Source organism: Schistocerca gregaria, chromosome 2 (assembly GCF_023897955.1).
Source record: "Schistocerca gregaria isolate iqSchGreg1 chromosome 2, iqSchGreg1.2, whole genome shotgun sequence".
Classification (NCBI taxonomy): domain Eukaryota; kingdom Metazoa; phylum Arthropoda; class Insecta; order Orthoptera; family Acrididae; genus Schistocerca; species Schistocerca gregaria.
This window is the reverse complement of record NC_064921.1, coordinates 1,018,694,061-1,018,709,752: the sequence shown is the minus strand read 5'-3', so window position 1 is coordinate 1,018,709,752 and position 15,692 is coordinate 1,018,694,061. Positions and strand designations below refer to the sequence as shown.

The 15,692-nt window shown below is 49.8% G+C and overlaps 16 non-coding genes across 16 annotated transcripts; 8 read left to right on the top strand and 8 right to left on the bottom strand.

The window, feature by feature from the left end:
- Positions 1-1,105: 1,105 nt before the first annotated feature.
- Trnal-uaa (transfer RNA leucine (anticodon UAA)) lies at positions 1,106-1,189 on the bottom strand. Its single transcript has one exon. It is a non-coding gene; the product is annotated as a tRNA-Leu (tRNA).
- Positions 1,190-1,862: 673 nt separating this feature from the next.
- Trnag-ccc (transfer RNA glycine (anticodon CCC)) lies at positions 1,863-1,934 on the top strand. The gene has a single exon. It is a non-coding gene; the product is annotated as a tRNA-Gly (tRNA).
- A 1,124-nt stretch (positions 1,935-3,058) lies between these two features.
- Positions 3,059-3,142, bottom strand: Trnal-uaa (transfer RNA leucine (anticodon UAA)). Its single transcript has one exon. It is a non-coding gene; the product is annotated as a tRNA-Leu (tRNA).
- Positions 3,143-3,814: 672 nt separating this feature from the next.
- On the top strand, positions 3,815-3,886 carry Trnag-ccc (transfer RNA glycine (anticodon CCC)). Its single transcript has one exon. It is a non-coding gene; the product is annotated as a tRNA-Gly (tRNA).
- A 1,124-nt stretch (positions 3,887-5,010) lies between these two features.
- On the bottom strand, positions 5,011-5,094 carry Trnal-uaa (transfer RNA leucine (anticodon UAA)). The gene has a single exon. It is a non-coding gene; the product is annotated as a tRNA-Leu (tRNA).
- A 672-nt stretch (positions 5,095-5,766) lies between these two features.
- Positions 5,767-5,838, top strand: Trnag-ccc (transfer RNA glycine (anticodon CCC)). The gene has a single exon. It is a non-coding gene; the product is annotated as a tRNA-Gly (tRNA).
- Positions 5,839-6,962: 1,124 nt separating this feature from the next.
- Positions 6,963-7,046, bottom strand: Trnal-uaa (transfer RNA leucine (anticodon UAA)). The gene has a single exon. It is a non-coding gene; the product is annotated as a tRNA-Leu (tRNA).
- A 672-nt stretch (positions 7,047-7,718) lies between these two features.
- Trnag-ccc (transfer RNA glycine (anticodon CCC)) lies at positions 7,719-7,790 on the top strand. Its single transcript has one exon. It is a non-coding gene; the product is annotated as a tRNA-Gly (tRNA).
- A 1,124-nt stretch (positions 7,791-8,914) lies between these two features.
- On the bottom strand, positions 8,915-8,998 carry Trnal-uaa (transfer RNA leucine (anticodon UAA)). The gene has a single exon. It is a non-coding gene; the product is annotated as a tRNA-Leu (tRNA).
- Positions 8,999-9,671: 673 nt separating this feature from the next.
- Positions 9,672-9,743, top strand: Trnag-ccc (transfer RNA glycine (anticodon CCC)). The gene has a single exon. It is a non-coding gene; the product is annotated as a tRNA-Gly (tRNA).
- A 1,124-nt stretch (positions 9,744-10,867) lies between these two features.
- Positions 10,868-10,951, bottom strand: Trnal-uaa (transfer RNA leucine (anticodon UAA)). Its single transcript has one exon. It is a non-coding gene; the product is annotated as a tRNA-Leu (tRNA).
- A 672-nt stretch (positions 10,952-11,623) lies between these two features.
- On the top strand, positions 11,624-11,695 carry Trnag-ccc (transfer RNA glycine (anticodon CCC)). Its single transcript has one exon. It is a non-coding gene; the product is annotated as a tRNA-Gly (tRNA).
- A 1,124-nt stretch (positions 11,696-12,819) lies between these two features.
- On the bottom strand, positions 12,820-12,903 carry Trnal-uaa (transfer RNA leucine (anticodon UAA)). Its single transcript has one exon. It is a non-coding gene; the product is annotated as a tRNA-Leu (tRNA).
- Positions 12,904-13,575: 672 nt separating this feature from the next.
- Positions 13,576-13,647, top strand: Trnag-ccc (transfer RNA glycine (anticodon CCC)). Its single transcript has one exon. It is a non-coding gene; the product is annotated as a tRNA-Gly (tRNA).
- Positions 13,648-14,771: 1,124 nt separating this feature from the next.
- On the bottom strand, positions 14,772-14,855 carry Trnal-uaa (transfer RNA leucine (anticodon UAA)). The gene has a single exon. It is a non-coding gene; the product is annotated as a tRNA-Leu (tRNA).
- Positions 14,856-15,527: 672 nt separating this feature from the next.
- On the top strand, positions 15,528-15,599 carry Trnag-ccc (transfer RNA glycine (anticodon CCC)). Its single transcript has one exon. It is a non-coding gene; the product is annotated as a tRNA-Gly (tRNA).
- Positions 15,600-15,692: the final 93 nt, after the last annotated feature.

The window sequence follows — 15,692 nt, the reverse complement described above, 5'->3', positions numbered from 1 at the left end:
CTAGGGCTATTCCACGTAACGTAACGCGATCCTCGAAACAGAACCGTCGTGGTACGAATAGTTTTCCTTCGCCCCACGTCTCACTCCGTGTCGCCATTGCGGTAGTCGCCGGATTTCGATTCACAGCATCGTGTGTCTCCATGTGTCGACTTGTCTCGACTTTGCTCGGCTGACGCGAGAGCTGACGCTTGGAAATGGGCATATATGTAGAGGGCAGGCGGGAGAAACGACTGCGAGAGACCAAAAACCGACAAACATACGACAGAACCTTTCATTTTATTGTGGCCACAGATTCGCGCTTTAGTGCACCGACAGGCAGGAGTGGCGTCAGCGTGCTGGACCGCATCATTATCGCTAAGCAGCGACGACACCTAAGTAAATAGGCAAAATGAAAGAAGCCAAATGTAGGTAGAGCTCCAAGCTGGTCGCCCATCCAAGTACTAAACACGGCCAACCGCTATTAACTCCAATCAACAGACGAGAACCGCTGCACTCAGCGTGGTATGGCCGTTATCGACAACGCCGCGAAACGTGCAGACGTCTTGCTTCTTGTGCACATCACTTGGTATTTACCTGGCAGTGTCTCGCTGGAGGAAGCACTGTCTTTTATGAGAGAAAAATGAAATGGCACTTAGTGCTATCGAATACATGGCCTTTGTGTTCACAGCACGACGCTCTAACGTACTGAGCTGAGGAGCGATGCAATTCGGCCATGTCACCAGTCCAATACCCGGTCCACCGGCTCATCCACCTTCATTACTGCCCTGCCAGACATTTAACCACGTATCTGTTTTCGTTGACTTTTGCTTTCTTGATGCTTGGACGCAAAAAGCACAACACAAAGAAAACGTAAGCGCCGTGAGACTAGCCAAGACTCTGCAAACAAAAGTATGTTCGGCTACCAGGAATCGAATCCGGGCTGCCTGGCTGAAAGCCATGCCTCCTAACAGCTTTCCGTTCCTTCTGACGGCCAGACAATCAGACGTGCAGGGCAAGCGCCATAATCACTGCCGTCACTGATAATATCTCTTCAACCTGTTTGCGCGAAATTTACTTCCTTTCCCGCACGAAGGAAACGGGTAGGTTTGGAATATTTAAAATTCATTGTCAGATGTGGGGTTCGAACCCACGCTCCCTTTCGGGAACCAGAGCTTAAATCTGGCGCCTTAGACCGCTCGGCCAATCTGACGTGCGAGTGGAAACACACTGCTGCCATCGTTTCTATAAACATCTCCAGGGCCTGACTGCGAAATTTGCTTGTTTTTTTTTTGTGTGAAGGAAATACGTTTTTTTAGAGTATTTAAAACGAGTTGTGAGATGTGAGGTAACACCCCACCCTCACTGTCGGCACCCGGAACTTAAATACGGTGCCTGGCACCGTTGTTTTCCGACGCCTTCGGCCTTAAGTGGAACGAGCAGAACTCTAACTATCAATTTTCACATTGGCGTGGAGAAAACAACGAACGACAATAAAAGTCCGTTCCCTAGCAACGGCTACGCTGTGTATTTCGCCCTCAGGGGAAGCTAATGATATGCTCCAGGCGAGGATCAAACTAACCAACTTAACATTGTGATACTTAGGCGCTTTCTACTTCTGGACTGGCACAATTATGCTCAATCGTCTCTGGATCGTCTGTACGTACGTCACATTAGATATTTCTTATATCATGCTGCTGTAAATTAAAGGGCAGTTTTCCAACGGCTGTCAGTTGTGCTTCTATTTACGCTAGCAGCACCTACACACTGCGTTCAGATGTGCCAACCTCTGCCCTGGCGTTGAACGCCTACAGCGCCTTCGCTTTCGGCCTCTGGTGGCAGGAGGGTAGCCGATACATCGCGGCGTGAATGACTCGGCACGCAAGGCGATGGTGGTGTAACGGTCAGCATGGTTGCTTCCCAAGCAGTTGATCCGGGTTCGATTCCCGGCCACAGCACGAAACGTACATTTTTCTTCTAGGGCTATTCCACGTAACGTAACGCGATCCTCGAAACAGAACCGTCGTGGTACGAATAGTTTTCCTTCGCCCCACGTCTCACTCCGTGTCGCCATTGCGGTAGTCGCCGGATTTCGATTCACAGCATCGTGTGTCTCCATGTGTCGACTTGTCTCGACTTTGCTCGGCTGACGCGAGAGCTGACGCTTGGAAATGGGCATATATGTAGAGGGCAGGCGGGAGAAACGACTGCGAGAGACCAAAAACCGACAAACATACGACAGAACCTTTCATTTTATTGTGGCCACAGATTCGCGCTTTAGTGCACCGACAGGCAGGAGTGGCGTCAGCGTGCTGGACCGCATCATTATCGCTAAGCAGCGACGACACCTAAGTAAATAGGCAAAATGAAAGAAGCCAAATGTAGGTAGAGCTCCAAGCTGGTCGCCCATCCAAGTACTAAACACGGCCAACCGCTATTAACTCCAATCAACAGACGAGAACCGCTGCACTCAGCGTGGTATGGCCGTTATCGACAACGCCGCGAAACATGCAGACGTCTTGCTTCTTGTGCACATCACTTGGTATTTACCTGGCAGTGTCTCGCTGGAGGAAGCACTGTCTTTTATGAGAGAAAAATGAAATGGCACTTAGTGCTATCGAATACATGGCCTTTGTGTTCACAGCACGACGCTCTAACGTACTGAGCTGAGGAGCGATGCAATTCGGCCACGTCACCAGTCCAATACCCGGTCCACCGGCTCATCCACCTTCATTACTGCCCTGCCAGACATTTAACCACGTATCTGTTTTCGTTGACTTTTGCTTTCTTGATGCTTGGACCCAAAAAGCACAACACAAAGAAAACGTAAGCGCCGTGAGAATAGCCAAGACTCAGCAAACAAAAGTATGTTCGGCTACCAGGAATCGAATCCGGGCTGCCTGGCTGAAAGCCATGCCTCCTAACAGCTTTCCGTTCCTTCTGACGGCCAGACAATCAGACGTGCAGGGCAAGCGCCATAATCACTGCCGTCACTGATAATATCTCTTCAACCTGTTTGCGCGAAATTTACTTCCTTTCCCGCACGAAGGAAACGGGTAGGTTTGGAATATTTAAAATTCATTGTCAGATGTGGGGTTCGAACCCACGCTCCCTTTCGGGAACCAGAGCTTAAATCTGGCGCCTTAGACCGCTCGGCCAATCTGACGTGCGAGCGGAAACACACTGCTGCCATCGTTTCTATAAACATCTCCAGGGCCTGACTGCGAAATTTGCTTGTTTTTTTTTGTGTGAAGGAAATACGTTTTTTTAGAGTATTTAAAACGAGTTGTGAGATGTGAGGTAACACCCCACCCTCACTGTCGGCACCCGGAACTTAAATATGGTGCCTGGCACCGTTGTTTTCCGACGCCTTCGGCCTTAAGTGGAACGAGCAGAACTCTAACTATCAATTTCCACATTGGCGTGGAGAAAACAACGAACGACAATAAAAGTCCGTTCCCTAGCAACGGCTACGCTGTGTATTTCGCCCTCAGGGGAAGCTAATGATATGCTCCAGGCGAGGATCAAACTAACCAACTTAACATTGTGATACTTAGGCGCCTTCTACTTCTGGACTGGCACAATTATGCTCAATCGTCTCTGGATCGTCTGTACGTACGTCACATTAGATATTTCTTATATCATGCTGCTGTAAATTAAAGGGCAGTTTTCCAACGGCTGTCAGTTGTGCTTCTATTTACGCTAGCAGCACCTACACACTGCGTTCAGATGTGCCAACCTCTGCCCTGGCGTTGAACGCCTACAGCGCCTTCGCCTTCGGCCTCTGGTGGCAGGAGGGTAGCCGATACATCGCGGCGTGAATGACTCGGCACGCAAGGCGGTGGTGGTGTAACGGTCAGCATGGTTGCTTCCCAAGCAGTTGATCCGGGTTCGATTCCCGGCCACCGCACGAAACGTACATTTTTCTTCTAGGGCTATTCCACGTAACGTAACGCGATCCTCGAAACAGAACCGTCGTGGTACGAATAGTTTTCCTTCGCCCCACGTCTCACTCCGTGTCGCCATTGCGGTAGTCGCCGGATTTCGATTCACAGCATCGTGTGTCTCCATGTGTCGACTTGTCTCGACTTTGCTCGGCTGACGCGAGAGCTGACGCTTGGAAATGGGCATATATGTAGAGGGCAGGCGGGAGAAACGACTGCGAGAGACCAAAAACCGACAAACATACGACAGAACCTTTCATTTTATTGTGGCCACAGATTCGCGCTTTAGTGCACCGACAGGCAGGAGTGGCGTCAGCGTGCTGGACCGCATCATTATCGCTAAGCAGCGACGACACCTAAGTAAATAGGCAAAATGAAAGAAGCCAAATGTAGGTAGAGCTCCAAGCTGGTCGCCCATCCAAGTACTAAACACGGCCAACCGCTATTAACTCCAATCAACAGACGAGAACCGCTGCACTCAGCGTGGTATGGCCGTTATCGACAACGCCGCGAAACGTGCAGACGTCTTGCTTCTTGTGCACATCACTTGGTATTTACCTGGCAGTGTCTCGCTGGAGGAAGCACTGTCTTTTATGAGAGAAAAATGAAATGGCACTTAGTGCTATCGAATACATGGCCTTTGTGTTCACAGCACGACGCTCTAACGTACTGAGCTGAGGAGCGATGCAATTCGGCCATGTCACCAGTCCAATACCCGGTCCACCGGCTCATCCACCTTCATTACTGCCCTGCCAGACATTTAACCACGTATCTGTTTTCGTTGACTTTTGCTTTCTTGATGCTTGGACGCAAAAAGCACAACACAAAGAAAACGTAAGCGCCGTGAGACTAGCCAAGACTCTGCAAACAAAAGTATGTTCGGCTACCAGGAATCGAATCCGGGCTGCCTGGCTGAAAGCCATGCCTCCTAACAGCTTTCCGTTCCTTCTGACGGCCAGACAATCAGACGTGCAGGGCAAGCGCCATAATCACTGCCGTCACTGATAATATCTCTTCAACCTGTTTGCGCGAAATTTACTTCCTTTCCCGCACGAAGGAAACGGGTAGGTTTGGAATATTTAAAATTCATTGTCAGATGTGGGGTTCGAACCCACGCTCCCTTTCGGGAACCAGAGCTTAAATCTGGCGCCTTAGACCGCTCGGCCAATCTGACGTGCGAGTGGAAACACACTGCTGCCATCGTTTCTATAAACATCTCCAGGGCCTGACTGCGAAATTTGCTTGTTTTTTTTTGTGTGAAGGAAATACGTTTTTTTAGAGTATTTAAAACGAGTTGTGAGATGTGAGGTAACACCCCACCCTCACTGTCGGCACCCGGAACTTAAATACGGTGCCTGGCACCGTTGTTTTCCGACGCCTTCGGCCTTAAGTGGAACGAGCAGAACTCTAACTATCAATTTTCACATTGGCGTGGAGAAAACAACGAACGACAATAAAAGTCCGTTCCCTAGCAACGGCTACGCTGTGTATTTCGCCCTCAGGGGAAGCTAATGATATGCTCCAGGCGAGGATCAAACTAACCAACTTAACATTGTGATACTTAGGCGCTTTCTACTTCTGGACTGGCACAATTATGCTCAATCGTCTCTGGATCGTCTGTACGTACGTCACATTAGATATTTCTTATATCATGCTGCTGTAAATTAAAGGGCAGTTTTCCAACGGCTGTCAGTTGTGCTTCTATTTACGCTAGCAGCACCTACACACTGCGTTCAGATGTGCCAACCTCTGCCCTGGCGTTGAACGCCTACAGCGCCTTCGCTTTCGGCCTCTGGTGGCAGGAGGGTAGCCGATACATCGCGGCGTGAATGACTCGGCACGCAAGGCGATGGTGGTGTAACGGTCAGCATGGTTGCTTCCCAAGCAGTTGATCCGGGTTCGATTCCCGGCCACAGCACGAAACGTACATTTTTCTTCTAGGGCTATTCCACGTAACGTAACGCGATCCTCGAAACAGAACCGTCGTGGTACGAATAGTTTTCCTTCGCCCCACGTCTCACTCCGTGTCGCCATTGCGGTAGTCGCCGGATTTCGATTCACAGCATCGTGTGTCTCCATGTGTCGACTTGTCTCGACTTTGCTCGGCTGACGCGAGAGCTGACGCTTGGAAATGGGCATATATGTAGAGGGCAGGCGGGAGAAACGACTGCGAGAGACCAAAAACCGACAAACATACGACAGAACCTTTCATTTTATTGTGGCCACAGATTCGCGCTTTAGTGCACCGACAGGCAGGAGTGGCGTCAGCGTGCTGGACCGCATCATTATCGCTAAGCAGCGACGACACCTAAGTAAATAGGCAAAATGAAAGAAGCCAAATGTAGGTAGAGCTCCAAGCTGGTCGCCCATCCAAGTACTAAACACGGCCAACCGCTATTAACTCCAATCAACAGACGAGAACCGCTGCACTCAGCGTGGTATGGCCGTTATCGACAACGCCGCGAAACATGCAGACGTCTTGCTTCTTGTGCACATCACTTGGTATTTACCTGGCAGTGTCTCGCTGGAGGAAGCACTGTCTTTTATGAGAGAAAAATGAAATGGCACTTAGTGCTATCGAATACATGGCCTTTGTGTTCACAGCACGACGCTCTAACGTACTGAGCTGAGGAGCGATGCAATTCGGCCACGTCACCAGTCCAATACCCGGTCCACCGGCTCATCCACCTTCATTACTGCCCTGCCAGACATTTAACCACGTATCTGTTTTCGTTGACTTTTGCTTTCTTGATGCTTGGACCCAAAAAGCACAACACAAAGAAAACGTAAGCGCCGTGAGAATAGCCAAGACTCAGCAAACAAAAGTATGTTCGGCTACCAGGAATCGAATCCGGGCTGCCTGGCTGAAAGCCATGCCTCCTAACAGCTTTCCGTTCCTTCTGACGGCCAGACAATCAGACGTGCAGGGCAGGCGCCATAATCACTGCCTTCACTGATAATATCTCTTCAACCTGTTTGCGCGAAATTTACTTCCTTTCCCGCACGAAGGAAACGGGTAGGTTTGGAATATTTAAAATTCATTGTCAGATGTGGGGTTCGAACCCACGCTCCCTTTCGGGAACCAGAGCTTAAATCTGGCGCCTTGGACCGCTCGGCCAATCTGACGTGCGAGCGGAAACACACTGCTGCCATCGTTTCTATAAACATCTCCAGGGCCTGACTGCGAAATTTGCTTGTTTTTTTTTGTGTAAAGGAAATACGTTTTTTTAGAGTATTTAAAACGAGTTGTGAGATGTGAGGTAACACCCCACCCTCACTGTCGGCACCCGGAACTTAAATATGGTGCCTGGCACCGTTGTTTTCCGACGCCTTCGGCCTTAAGTGGAACGAGCAGAACTCTAACTATCAATTTTCACATTGGCGTGGAGAAAACAACGAACGACAATAAAAGTCCGTTCCCTAGCAACGGCTACGCTGTGTATTTCGCCCTCAGGGGAAGCTAATGATATGCTCCAGGCGAGGATCAAACTAACCAACTTAACATTGTGATACTTAGGCGCTTTCTACTTCTGGACTGGCACAATTATGCTCAATCGTCTCTGGATCGTCTGTACGTACGTCACATTAGATATTTCTTATATCATGCTGCTGTAAATTAAAGGGCAGTTTTCCAACGGCTGTCAGTTGTGCTTCTATTTACACTAGCAGCACCTACACACTGCGTTCAGATGTGCCAACCTCTGCCCTGGCGTTGAACGCCTACAGCGCCTTCGCCTTCGGCCTCTGGTGGCAGGAGGGTAGCCGATACATCGCGGCGTGAATGACTCGGCACGCAAGGCGGTGGTGGTGTAACGGTCAGCATGGTTGCTTCCCAAGCAGTTGATCCGGGTTCGATTCCCGGCCACCGCACGAAACGTACATTTTTCTTCTAGGGCTATTCCACGTAACGTAACGCGATCCTCGAAACAGAACCGTCGTGGTACGAATAGTTTTCCTTCGCCCCACGTCTCACTCCGTGTCGCCATTGCGGTAGCCGCCGGATTTCGATTCACAGCATCGTGTGTCTCCATGTGTCGACTTGTCTCGACTTTGCTCGGCTGACGCGAGAGCTGACGCTTGGAAATGGGCATATATGTAGAGGGCAGGCGGGAGAAACGACTGCGAGAGACCAAAAACCGACAAACATACGACAGAACCTTTCATTTTATTGTGGCCACAGATTCGCGCTTTAGTGCACCGACAGGCAGGAGTGGCGTCAGCGTGCTGGACCGCATCATTATCGCTAAGCAGCGACGACACCTAAGTAAAAAGGCAAAATGAAAGAAGCCAAATGTAGGTAGAGCTCCAAGCTGGTCGCCCATCCAAGTACTAAACACGGCCAACCGCTATTAACTCCAATCAACAGACGAGAACCGCTGCACTCAGCGTGGTATGGCCGTTATCGACAACGCCGCGAAACGTGCAGACGTCTTGCTTCTCGTGCACATCACTTGGTATTTACCTGGCAGTGTCTCGCTGGAGGAAGCACTGTCTTTTATGAGAGAAAAATGAAATGGCACTTAGTGCTATCGAATACATGGCCTTTGTGTTCACAGCACGACGCTCTAACGTACTGAGCTGAGGAGCGATGCAATTCGGCCACGTCACCAGTCCAATACCCGGTCCACCGGCTCATCCACCTTCATTACTGCCCTGCCAGACATTTAACCACGTATCTGTTTTCGTTGACTTTTGCTTTCTTGATGCTTGGACCCAAAAAGCACAACACAAAGAAAACGTAAGCGCCGTGAGACTAGCCAAGACTCAGCAAACAAAAGTATGTTCGGCTACCAGGAATCGAATCCGGGCTGCCTGGCTAAAAGCCATGCCTCCTAACAGCTTTCCGTTCCTTCTGACGGCCAGACAATCAGACGTGCAGGGCAAGCGCCATAATCACTGCCGTCACTGATAATATCTCTTCAACCTGTTTGCGCGAAATTTACTTCCTTTCCCGCACGAAGGAAACGGGTAGGTTTGGAATATTTAAAATTCATTGTCAGATGTGGGGTTCGAACCCACCCTCCCTTTCGGGAACCAGAGCTTAAATCTGGCGCCTTAGACCGCTCGGCCAATCTGACGTGCGAGCGGAAACACACTGCTGCCATCGTTTCTATAAACATCTCCAGGGCCTGACTGCGAAATTTGCTTGTTTTTTTTTTGTGTGAAGGAAATACGTTTTTTTAGAGTATTTAAAACGAGTTGTGAGATGTGAGGTAACACCCCACCCTCACTGTCGGCACCCGGAACTTAAATATGGTGCCTGGCACCGTTGTTTTCCGACGCCTTCGGCCTTAAGTGGAACGAGCAGAACTCTAACTATCAATTTTCACATTGGCGTGGAGAAAACAACGAACGACAATAAAAGTCCGTTCCCTAGCAACGGCTACGCTGTGTATTTCGCCCTCAGGGGAAGCTAATGATATGCTCCAGGCGAGGATCAAACTAACCAACTTAACATTGTGATACTTAGGCGCTTTCTACTTCTGGACTGGCACAATTATGCTCAATCGTCTCTGGATCGTCTGTACGTACGTCACATTAGATATTTCTTATATCATGCTGCTGTAAATTAAAGGGCAGTTTTCCAACGGCTGTCAGTTGTGCTTCTATTTACACTAGCAGCACCTACACACTGCGTTCAGATGTGCCAACCTCTGCCCTGGCGTTGAACGCCTACAGCGCCTTCGCCTTCGGCCTCTGGTGGCAGGAGGGTAGCCGATACATCGCGGCGTGAATGACTCGGCACGCAAGGCGGTGGTGGTGCTACGGTCAGCATGGTTGCTTCCCAAGCAGTTGATCCGGGTTCGATTCCCGGCCACCGCACGAAACGTACATTTTTCTTCTAGGGCTATTCCACGTAACGTAACGCGATCCTCGAAACAGAACCGTCGTGGTACGAATAGTTTTCCTTCGCCCCACGTCTCACTCCGTGTCGCCATTGCGGTAGTCGCCGGATTTCGATTCACAGCATCGTGTGTCTCCATGTGTCGACTTGTCTCGACTTTGCTCGGCTGACGCGAGAGCTGACGCTTGGAAATGGGCATATATGTAGAGGGCAGGCGGGAGAAACGACTGCGAGAGACCAAAAACCGACAAACATACGACAGAACCTTTCATTTTATTGTGGCCACAGATTCGCGCTTTAGTGCACCGACAGGCAGGAGTGGCGTCAGCGTGCTGGACCGCATCATTATCGCTAAGCAGCGACGACACCTAAGTAAATAGGCAAAATGAAAGAAGCCAAATGTAGGTAGAGCTCCAAGCTGGTCGCCCACCCAAGTACTAAACACGGCCAACCGCTATTAACTCCAATCAACAGACGAGAACCGCTGCACTCAGCGTGGTATGGCCGTTATCGACAACGCCGCGAAACGTGCAGACGTCTTGCTTCTCGTGCACATCACTTGGTATTTACCTGGCAGTGTCTAGCTGGAGGAAGCACTGTCTTTTATGAGAGAAAAATGAAATGGCACTTAGTGCTATCGAATACATGGCCTTTGTGTTCACAGCACGACGCTCTAACGTACTGAGCTGAGGAGCGATGCAATTCGGCCACGTCACCAGTCCAATACCCGGTCCACCGGCTCATCCACCTTCATTACTGCCCTGCCAGACATTTAACCACGTATCTGTTTTCGTTGACTTTTGCTTTCTTGATGCTTGGACCCAAAAAGCACAACACAAAGAAAACGTAAGCGCCGTGAGACTAGCCAAGTCTCAGCAAACAAAAGTATGTTCGGCTACCAGGAATCGAATCCGGGCTGCCTGGCTGAAAGCCATGCCTCCTAACAGCTTTCCGTTCCTTCTGACGGCCAGACAATCAGACGTGCAGGGCAAGCGCCATAATCACTGCCGTCACTGATAATATCTCTTCAACCTGTTTGCGCGAAATTTACTTCCTTTCCCGCACGAAGGAAACGGGTAGGTTTGGAATATTTAAAATTCATTGTCAGATGTGGGGTTCGAACCCACGCTCCCTTTCGGGAACCAGAGCTTAAATCTGGCGCCTTAGACCGCTCGGCCAATCTGACGTGCGAGCGGAAACACACTGCTGCCTTAGTTTCTATAAACATCTCCAGGGCCTGACTGCGAAATTTGCTTGTTTTTTTTTTGTGTGAAGGAAATACGTTTTTTAGAGTATTTAAAACGAGTTGTGAGATGTGAGGTAACACCCCACCCTCACTGTCGGCACCCGGAACTTAAATATGGTGCCTGGCACCGTTGTTTTCCGACGCCTTCGGCCTTAAGTGGAACGAGCAGAACTCTAACTATCAATTTTCACATTGGCGTGGAGAAAACAACGAACGACAATAAAAGTCCGTTCCCTAGCAACGGCTACGCTGTGTATTTCGCCCTCAGGGGAAGCTAATGATATGCTCCAGGCGAGGATCAAACTAACCAACTTAACATTGTGATACTTAGGCGCTTTCTACTTCTGGACTGGCACAATTATGCTCAATCGTCTCTGGATAGTCTGTACGTACGTCACATTAGATATTTCTTATATCATGCTGCTGTAAATTAAAGGGCAGTTTTCCAACGGCTGTCAGTTGTGCTTCTATTTACGCTAGCAGCACCTACACACTGCGTTCAGATGTGCCAACCTCTGCCCTGGCGTTGAACGTCTACAGCGCCTTCGCCTTCGGCCTCTGGTGGCAGGAGGGTAGCCGATACATCGCGGCGTGAATGACTCGGCACGCAAGGCGGTGGTGGTGTAACGGTCAGCATGGTTGCTTCCCAAGCAGTTGATCCGGGTTCGATTCCCGGCCACCGCACGAAACGTACATTTTTCTTCTAGGGCTATTCCACGTAACGTAACGCGATCCTCGAAACAGAACCGTCGTGGTACGAATAGTTTTCCTTCGCCCCACGTCTCACTCCGTGTCGCCATTGCGGTAGTCGCCGGATTTCGATTCACAGCATCGTGTGTCTCCATGTGTCGACTTGTCTCGACTTTGCTCGGCTGACGCGAGAGCTGACGCTTGGAAATGGGCATATATGTAGAGGGCAGGCGGGAGAAACGACTGCGAGAGACCAAAAACCGACAAACATACGACAGAACCTTTCATTTTATTGTGGCCACAGATTCGCGCTTTAGTGCACCGACAGGCAGGAGTGGCGTCAGCGTGCTGGACCGCATCATTATCGCTAAGCAGCGACGACACCTAAGTAAATAGGCAAAATGAAAGAAGCCAAATGTAGGTAGAGCTCCAAGCTGGTCGCCCATCCAAGTACTAAACACGGCCAACCGCTATTAACTCCAATCAACAGACGAGAACCGCTGCACTCAGCGTGGTATGGCCGTTATCGACAACGCCGCGAAACGTGCAGACGTCTTGCTTCTTGTGCACATCACTTGGTATTTACCTGGCAGTGTCTCGCTGGAGGAAGCACTGTCTTTTATGAGAGAAAAATGAAATGGCACTTAGTGCTATCGAATACATGGCCTTTGTGTTCACAGCACGACGCTCTAACGTACTGAGCTGAGGAGCGATGCAATTCGGCCACGTCACCAGTCCAATACCCGGTCCACCGGCTCATCCACCTTCATTACTGCCCTGCCAGACATTTAACCACGTATCTGTTTTCGTTGACTTTTGCTTTCTTGATGCTTGGACCCAAAAAGCACAACACAAAGAAAACGTAAGCGCCGTGAGACTAGCCAAGACTCAGCAAACAAAAGTATGTTCGGCTACCAGGAATCGAATCCGGGCTGCCTGGCTGAAAGCCATGCCTCCTAACAGCTTTCCGTTCCTTCTGACGGCCAGACAATCAGACATGCAGGGCAAGCGCCATAATCACTGCCGTCACTGATAATATCTCTTCAACCTGTTTGCGCGAAATTTACTTCCTTTCCCGCACGAAGGAAACGGGTAGGTTTGGAATATTTAAAATTCATTGTCAGATGTGGGGTTCGAACCCACGCTCCCTTTCGGGAACCAGAGCTTAAATCTGGCGCCTTAGACCGCTCGGCCAATCTGACGTGCGAGCGGAAACACACTGCTGCCATCGTTTCTATAAACATCTCCAGGTCCTGACTGCGAAATTTGCTTGTTTTTTTTTGTGTGAAGGAAATACGTTTTTTTAGAGTATTTAAAACGAGTTGTGAGATGTGAGGTAACACCCCACCCTCACTGTCGGCACCCGGAACTTAAATATGGTGCCTGGCACCGTTGTTTTCCGACGCCTTCGGCCTTAAGTGGAACGAGCAGAACTCTAACTATCAATTTTCACATTGGCGTGGAGAAAACAACGAACGACAATAAAAGTCCGTTCCCTAGCAACGGCTACGCTGTGTATTTCGCCCTCAGGGGAAGCTAATGATATGCTCCAGGCGAGGATCAAACTAACCAACTTAACATTGTGATACTTAGGCGCTTTCTACTTCTGGACTGGCACAATTATGCTCAATCGTCTCTGGATCGTCTGTACGTACGTCACATTAGATATTTCTTATATCATGCTGCTGTAAATTAAAGGGCAGTTTTCCAACGGCTGTCAGTTGTGCTTCTATTTACGCTAGCAGCACCTACACACTGCGTTCAGATGTGCCAACCTCTGCCCTGGCATTGAACGTCTACAGCGCCTTCGCCTTCGGCCTCTGGTGGCAGGAGGGTAGCCGATACATCGCGGCGTGAATGACTCGGCACGCAAGGCGGTGGTGGTGTAATGGTCAGCATGGTTGCTTCCCAAGCAGTTGATCCGGGTTCGATTCCCGGCCACCGCACGAAACGTACATTTTTCTTCTAGGGCTATTCCACGTAACGTAACGCGATCCTCGAAACAGAACCGTCGTGGTACGAATAGTTTTCCTTCGCCCCACGTCTCACTCCGTGTCGCCATTGCGGTAGTCGCCGGATTTCGATTCACAGCATCGTGTGTCTCCATGTGTCGACTTGTCTCGACTTTGCTCGGCTGACGCGAGAGCTGACGCTTGGAAATGGGCATATATGTAGAGGGCAGGCGGGAGAAACGACTGCGAGAGACCAAAAACCGACAAACATACGACAGAACCTTTCATTTTATTGTGGCCACAGATTCGCGCTTTAGTGCACCGACAGGCAGGAGTGGCGTCAGCGTGCTGGACCGCATCATTATCGCTAAGCAGCGACGACACCTAAGTAAATAGGCAAAATGAAAGAAGCCAAATGTAGGTAGAGCTCCAAGCTGGTCGCCCATCCAAGTACTAAACACGGCCAACCGCTATTAACTCCAATCAACAGACGAGAACCGCTGCACTCAGCGTGGTATGGCCGTTATCGACAACGCCGTGAAACGTGCAGACGTCTTGCTTCTTGTGCACATCACTTGGTATTTACCTGGCAGTGTCTCGCTGGAGGAAGCACTGTCTTTTATGAGAGAAAAATGAAATGGCACTTAGTGCTATCGAATACATGGCCTTTGTGTTCACAGCACGACGCTCTAACGTACTGAGCTGAGGAGCGATGCAATTCGGCCACGTCACCAGTCCAATACCCGGTCCACCGGCTCATCCACCTTCATTACTGCCCTGCCAGACATTTAACCACGTATCTGTTTTCGTTGACTTTTGCTTTCTTGATGCTTGGACCCAAAAAGCACAACACAAAGAAAACGTAAGCGCCGTGAGACTAGCCAAGACTCAGCAAACAAAAGTATGTTCGGCTACCAGGAATCGAATCCGGGCTGCCTGGCTGAAAGCCATGCCTCCTAACAGCTTTCCGTTCCTTCTGACGGCCAGACAATCAGACGTGCAGGGCAAGCGCCATAATCACTGCCGTCACTGATAATATCTCTTCAACCTGTTTGCGCGAAATTTACTTCCTTTCCCGCACGAAGGAAACGGGTAGGTTTGGAATATTTAAAATTCATTGTCAGATGTGGGGTTCGAACCCACGCTCCCTTTCGGGAACCAGAGCTTAAATCTGGCGCCTTAGACCGCTCGGCCAATCTGACGTGCGAGCGGAAACACACTGCTGCCATCGTTTCTATAAACATCTCCAGGGCCTGACTGCGAAATTTGCTTGTTTTTTTTTGTGTGAAGGAAATACGTTTTTTTAGAGTATTTAAAACGAGTTGTGAGATATGAGGTAACACCCCACCCTCACTGTCGGCACCCGGAACTTAAATATGGTGCCTGGCACCGTTGTTTTCCGACGCCTTCGGCCTTAAGTGGAACGAGCAGAACTCTAACTATCAATTTTCACATTGGCGTGGAGAAAACAACGAACGACAATAAAAGTCCGTTCCCTAGCAACGGCTACGCTGTGTATTTCGCCCTCAGGGGAAGCTAATGATATGCTCCAGGCGAGGATCAAACTAACCAACTTAACATTGCGATACTTAGGCGCTTTCTACTTCTGGACTGGCACAATTATGCTCAATCGTCTCTGGATCGTCTGTACGTACGTCACATTAGATATTTCTTATATCATGCTGCTGTAAATTAAAGGGCAGTTTTCCAACGGCTGTCAGTTGTGCTTCTATTTACGCTAGCAGCACCTACACACTGCGTTCAGATGTGCCAACCTCTGCCCTGGCGTTGAACGCCTACAGCGCCTTCGCCTTCGGCCTCTGGTGGCAGGAGGGTAGCCGATACATCGCGGCGTGAATGACTCGGCACGCAAGGCGGTGGTGGTGTAACGGTCAGCATGGTTGCTTCCCAAGCAGTTGATCCGGGTTCGATTCCCGGCCACCGCACGAAACGTACATTTTTCTTCTAGGGCTATTCCACGTAACGTAACGCGATCCTCGAAACAGAACCGTCGTGGTACGAATAGTTTTCCTTCGCCC